This window comes from Pinus tabuliformis, chromosome J (genome assembly GCF_031772625.1).
Source record: "Pinus tabuliformis cultivar Carrire ecotype Pingquan chromosome J, CPIR1, whole genome shotgun sequence".
NCBI lineage: Eukaryota > Viridiplantae > Streptophyta > Pinopsida > Pinales > Pinaceae > Pinus > Pinus tabuliformis.
In genome coordinates this window covers 937,150,688-937,157,925 of record NC_142295.1, presented here as the reverse complement: position 1 = coordinate 937,157,925, position 7,238 = coordinate 937,150,688, and the positions used below count along the sequence as shown (strand labels likewise).

General features: G+C 33.3%; 1 pseudogene; it reads right to left on the bottom strand.

The window, feature by feature from the left end:
• Positions 1–377: 377 nt before the first annotated feature.
• On the bottom strand, positions 378–6,670 carry LOC149229856 (uncharacterized; annotated as a pseudogene).
• Positions 6,671–7,238: the final 568 nt, after the last annotated feature.

The window sequence follows — 7,238 nt, the reverse complement described above, 5'->3', positions numbered from 1 at the left end:
AAATCACAATGTTTGAGATAACTGCATTTAAGATAGAAAAAAAATGCCACAATAATATTTTTGTCCAGATAGAGTACAAACCCTTCACACAATTCTTTCAGGAAAAAGGATGATATTGAAGAATGTAGCTAAATTAAAGGCATATTTGACCATACCATAGGTGAATAACCTAAAATAACCATCCATATACAATTACACAAATCGATATGATGAAGCATATTCCATGAAATTGCAATATCTGAGATAACTACATTGGAGAAATTTTTTTGTCACAATGACATTATTGTCCAGATAGGGTACAAACCCTTCATACCATTCTTTTAGGAAAAAGGATGATAATGAAGAATGTAGCTATTTCTTAGCTGCTATAAAGTAAAGGTGATTTGACTATACCATGGGCGAATAGTATATTAAGAAATAAGTTAACTTCCCGTTAAAAATTTATGCAGAAAACTACAATTTCTCTCTAATATTTAGAGATAAAAATAGAATCGAATAAAAATAATTAGGCTATATCCTGCACTAGTACCTCCAAAACATATTCCTATTTTGCACTCTCACAAGATCCGGCAGGGTATTCCAAAGCAATTCCTTTCAGCTCCGCAATCCCTTGTTCAACTAGGCATCAAAAGGAGGTTCTTTCACACCATTCCCTCCCTCTGTTAGAAACCTCTCTTGTAGATAAAACAATAGCAATTTCTGTAGAGTAGAGATCTCTTTGACCTTGCCTTCCAACTCACCTACTCTGGTTTCAAGCTCTCCTGCTCTTTCATTCATTCTTGTATCCAACAGCCTTATGAGCTCATCTTGAATCACTTCTGTATCATTTGTGACCTCTTATACTCATCCACTTCCTGAAGCCACAGATATGCGAATTGGCAATCTTTCCAGGCCTCGAACCAAGGGCCTCCCATTGTATAATGTATAGCTTTGGGAAGTTCCTTGTCATCAATCTCATTGTGACCAACAAGGAAATTCCAGGTGTAGGGAATGGGTCAATATCATTGTCATCAAGCCAAGTGAATCTATGTAAAAATGCCCCAGATTGGGAATTCACAACAAAGGGTGTCAAAACTATGTTCTTGGGGTGCCCACAATTATACAAAACCATAGATGCCCAGTTCATTCTAGGGTAAGTAGTCTGCACAACCCCATCCATTTTTGTAGCACTCTTGGGCTTGTAATCGTGTTTGACACACATTATAGCATACTTATCATCAATGAGCTTAGCTAATTCCCTAACGTCAACAGTATAGAGAAAATAACAGTCTACGAACATAGCCCAACCCTCGAACCCAGCTAGAAAAGGAGTCAAGAACCTGGAAAAGGAGAACTGGGTGCTCTCAGTGGGATCCCTTGTGCGCCAGTAAAGCCCAGCCTTGCGGAGATCCGCTTGTTTGATGGGGATTGCTTCAACTGGAAATGTGGCATGTTTCAGTATCGAATGCCTGTAGACCTTGTAGGCAAGATCCTCACGAGGATCATAACCCACAAAGATCTTGAGCTTTGGAAGCACTTTTCCACTCTTGGTAATAACAGGTCCTCCCATAATGCCTGCTCGAGGCTGTGGTGAGACTGGATCTCGCGACTTCTGGTCCTCCTGCATCTTCAGCTTCGGTTCTGGAGACTCGGCCAAACTTGGGGGAGATACTGCGAATGCCAGCCCGATGCCCAGTCCCAGTCCCAGTCCCGATACTAGCATGTCTCTGGAATTCCTATATGCATTCGAATGTGAATGCCCATTTCCGCTACCGAAAAATCTCTGCGGAGGAATTGAGTGCGAGGGGGATCGAACCTTGGCACTGATAACCTCTCAACCCGCTCGCTTTTAACCAAATTGGTGGTCCAAGCGTTAAACGAATCAAATGCCTTGCAAAAGCACATGCTAATAACGTTTTTTAAGGTTTTTTAAATTAGACGGCTGATTTTTGTTCAATCGTCTAACAAAAGATCTAATGGATATGATTAGGACAGAAAAGCATTTTGTGGAGTTCATTTCAGAGGGAAATGCCTTACGGCGTAATTAAGAATGACAGATATGCTACAATGTTAAACGTGATAAAGTGTTGTTTTTGAAAAATTTGGATGTTTATTGTTTATTAATTTAGTTATGTATTTGACTTGACGTTTAGAATATTATTGGTTGGAATAGAAATTTTAATTTTATTTTAATTTTTCAATTTAATAAATAATGATAAGATTTAATAATTTATTTATTTTTTAATTTAATTAAAATAAAAATATAATTTGAAAATTTTGTATATTAAAATACTCAGAATTTTTATAATTTATATTGTAATTAATGGTATATATATTAATTACTAATTGTTAGGTGACAATTTCACTGCTACAAAATTCCATAGTTCTAACATTCACTTGCATTAAACAAGTTATAAGTTTTAAGCAATTGTCACTAATTTCCATCATTAAATAAATGTCATTATTCAATTGTATTAAATAAATATTTATTTTTATTTTAATTTAGCTAAAAATAATACTTTTAGTGTAAAAATCAAATACTAAATAACAATACTGCATATTACACTTGTTTTATATTGAAACCATTTAACAACTCTAAATATAGATTTAAGTATATATTTGCTACCGTGATAATCCATAAATTCCATAAAAAACTAACATTATTATAGTTGGTATTGCTATTTATAGTCTACCTACCCTTATTTATATTGATATTGTAATCCAAAAGCCCGTTTCAAATAAGTAAACATGTTATAATTTAATATATCTAAAATAAAAATGTTGAAATGTTTTTTTACTATGTTCATTATGAACATAAATAAATGGTTAATAATTAAATAAAAAATGGCTAATAATTAAATGAGTGATGAAGCATATTTTAAGAGACATGTTAAAGGGAGCAAAATTTACAACATAACTTGACAACCGATTTACGAAGATAAAAATTACATTGGTAAGCATTAAGCTTATTATATCTCCAACGTAACCTATAAACTGGTTTTCTCCATTACATTAAAGAGGAGATCCCTGCACGCAATCTATGGAAAATCCAACCCATTACAAGTTCAATAAATTTGCTAAGAAAAAGCTTAGACTTATCAAAAATATGGAAACGACAAAATATTTATAGAGAAGGTGGACCCTCTTTTGTCTAACGAAAAAAATACATACGTATGAGTTTCCATATATATATATATATATATATATATATATATATATTTACATACGTATGAGTTTATATATATATATATATATATATATTTATTTATTTATTTATTTATTTAGGGCAAAAGATTTAATGAGAATGAACAAACAAGACTACCATGGATAAACTATATGTATGCTCATTTTTGTTTTGTTTTGTTAATGACAAAAGTTTTAGTTTTACACCTAACTATTTTAGCAAGTTAAGAATGTAAATGTCATTTAATGTTGTAATTTTTTGATGTTGATTTTTATCTCCTCAGGGACTATAGTATTTGTCTAGCTCTCAAAGTGTATTGACTTTGCATTATTTTGTTTGTTTTGCAATTCTAATTATAGTTTTAGGAAAATGCTAAATATATCTAATTTTCATAAATTTATTTATTATTATTATTATTATTTTTTCTAATTTTTTAGAAATTTTATTTATAGTTTTTGATTGGCTTAGCCAACTCTGATGGGACATAATTCCCTTGGTGAGAGCGTTTTATTTTTGGTATTTGTTAGTGCCTACGATTCATTTACAAATAAAAGGAAACTATTTTTTTTGTTGGTGAGTGCTTTGACACTAATGCTGACTTTGACACTTATGGTACCACACTACCCAATGATGCTAGGTGAGTGCTTTGACACTAACGCTGACTTTGACACTTATGGTACTACTCTACCCAATGATGCTTGAATTGATGTTGTTGAAGGTCTTTTAAGTAGGCGGGGGAGGAGGGCGTGCTAGGGCTAAGAAAATCTCCCATTAATATTTCCTTTTGTGGAGATGACTATTACTTTTACAAATTTCCACATCATATATGGTACTTGTAATGACATTATTGAAAGTATAACTTTAACGTTTTATTAAATTCATGAAATTAATCATGTTTTTACCAATTAAACTTGTTGCTAATTTGAGTTCTATGGATAGGCATGGTAATACAATGTAAAAAGCATTGAACCAAAAGATTTAACTACAATAATAAAAAAAACCAATAATCCAAAAAGCTCCCCATTTCTCTTGTTTGTTCATGTGGATCTATTCTATCTTATAAATCAATTTATTCAAATATATTAAATTATTAATTGAAAGTGGACATTCAAAATCATGATAAAAAATTAAAAGGTTGAGTATAACATAGCTTTGCATGTAAAGGAGCGTGTGGATCTTTTTGCATAGTGAAAGCTCCATATAAGAAAAGCTTCACATAAGTATAGTAATTATTTTTAAGGTTTATTTATTAGCATGGGTTGGGGAGCTAAATAAGAGACTATTATTACTTTTACAAATTTCCACACTGGTAATGGCATTATTGAAACTACAACTTTAATGTTTTAACAAATTCATGAAATTAATCATATTTATAAGTTAAATTTGTATCTACTTTGAGTTCCATGAATAGGCATGGTAATACAATGTAAAACACATCGAACCAAAACATTTAATAATTCCAATAATAAAAAAACCAATAATACAAAAAACCTCGTCATTTCTCTAGTTATTTGTTCATATAGATCTTTGTCATATCATAAATCAATTCTATTCCAATATGCTAAATTATTAATTGAAAGTGGACATTCAAAATCATGACGTCACTTGCTATAACATAGATCTTAGTTATATCATAAATCAATTCTATTCCAATATATTAAATTATTAATTGAAAGTGGACATTCAAAATCATGATATCACTTGCTAATGTGGAGCTCATTTATTTCAAAGCATGTAAAATTAAGCATTTACAAACACGTGACATTGATCATTTCCTTTTTTTGATAGGAAAACATGCAAATTGAAACATTTGTTAAGACTCGGTGTTTAAAGTTTTTAAACAGCCTGTTGAGCTTTGCATGTAAAGTAGTGTGTGGAGTTTTTCTTCTGTGGAACTTTATGCACAGTGAAAGCTATACACAAGCAAATATCAACAAAAAGCTAGTAAATATTTACAGTGAAATGTCCTCACAAACAAAGATCAACACAAATCTAGTAAATATTTTTAAGGTTTATTTCTTAGTGCAAACACACTGTTAATCACATTGACACACTGTTAATCACATTACTGAGACTATAGCTTTAACGTTTTATTAAATTCATGAAATTAATCACACATTATTGAAACTATAAATTTAACGTTTTATTAAATTCATGAAATTAATCATATTTTTACAAATTAATAATTTATTTCAAAGCATGTAAAATTAAACATTGATGCAGGAGCATCCAGCTAAGGGCACCATGACCGGGTGTTGGTCTCAGCTGAGGAGGATATGTTCATCATCTTTTAGATTTCATTTATGTTTGCTAATTAAAAACAGTGTAGGAACTTGTTTTATTTTATTGTCAATTAAATAGGTATTTAGGTACAACACAGTTAGGTGGAGGTGGTTACAGCCACATTGTTGTTGTGTCTTTCTTTTATTTATTTTACAACTATTTTTTTTGAAAAAAAAAACAACAGCAGAAAGAAATATATTATCTATGTATTCCACAGAACGAGAAAACTAAAACAGCAAGATAGTTATCAACTGTGTAATTGAAGAAACAACTGCAAACAGTTTGCATAACTGTGTTGTAATATTACAAAACAAATGTACCACAGTGTGGAAAAAAGGTTCAACAATTCCAACACAGAAGAGTAATACAAAGAGAGACATTTTGCATTCTTGAATCCATCTATCTAGATACTATTTTATTATCTAATTTCTATCATCTGTAATGTAAAGACAACTGTATAATTTTCCATAAACCCTTCCAGATTAAACAGAGATAAAGTTCTAGTACCAAGTGACAAGCAGAGATACAACTTCAAAATCAAAGACAGACAGAGGCACAATATCAACGCGAAGACTGAGCAGACAGTTCCAGTCATATCGACAAACTACAGAAGTACCAAAGTACGCTACAGCTGAAGCCGTTCATTAAACAAGTACGACCACAGAGAAGAGCATTCATAAAAGAGGTAACCCTGTACATCAAAAATTCTTTCCATCCATCTTTAAAAGCGATTATAGTACTGAAACTTGCATATAAACTATACAACTATAAGTTCTAAAGTCTAGCGACCCTAAGGCCGAGCAAACCCTCCTCCGGGAGTAGAACAGAGAAACGAGGGTTAGGGTTATAACCCTGAAATCCTTACAGACCACTAAAGAATCAACGTAATCAAATACAAGCCAAATTTCCATCAACTAGACGATGATACAACAGAGACCCAGGTTGACCGACTACACTACAGAAGGAAACGACTAAAGAAACCCTTGACTAAACAATTGCAGCAAGGAATGATCCTACCGGTTCCGTTCGAAGGAAGGGCCGAGTAGTAATCCAACCAGAAGTCACAACGACCTGCACAGGCACCATAACAAAGCATTAGCATCATCAACTGAAGGTTAAAGGAGAAAATGGATGACCGACAGTAACGGAGAAGAAATACCGAAAAGACTTACTAGTTCAACAGCCAACGCTGGACGAAGGAACCCACACTTGGGTTGCGGCCATTACAAGAAACCCTGATCGCAAGGAGCAGTAACTGTTAGCACAAAAGAAAAACTGTGGAGACAACATTTAGCAGAGAACGATTTAATACCTTGCCAGAGTTGAGTGAACGCAGAGGAAAGGGTCCTTTTGAGGCCACAACCTGTGTTTATAACATGTATACAAGTCAAAAAACAAAATAACCATACAGGCAGCTGAAGGAACCATTAAAAAAGCTCAGCAGAACGCATGAGGAATGAAGGAGAGACAGTGAGCACCGGACCACCGAGATAGCAGAGAAACCCTCACAACAAAGCCAATAACCAAACGACACAACCGAGCTAACCATAAAGTAAATACAAATACAGAGCACAATTATACCACCTACCAATAGAAAAGCCCATAATCGGCGTGAACAAAGCATCGGCTTGAAGCACTTACAGTCACCAACTGAACCGACGAGTAGAGCTCTCACACTAAATAGAGTAGAATGAAAATGACGGAGTAGCAATGAAAGGGTTAGGGTTTAGCCAAGAGCGGGAAGGAAACCCGAGGCCAGGACAAATGTCCTCTCGACGTACAGGGTAATCAA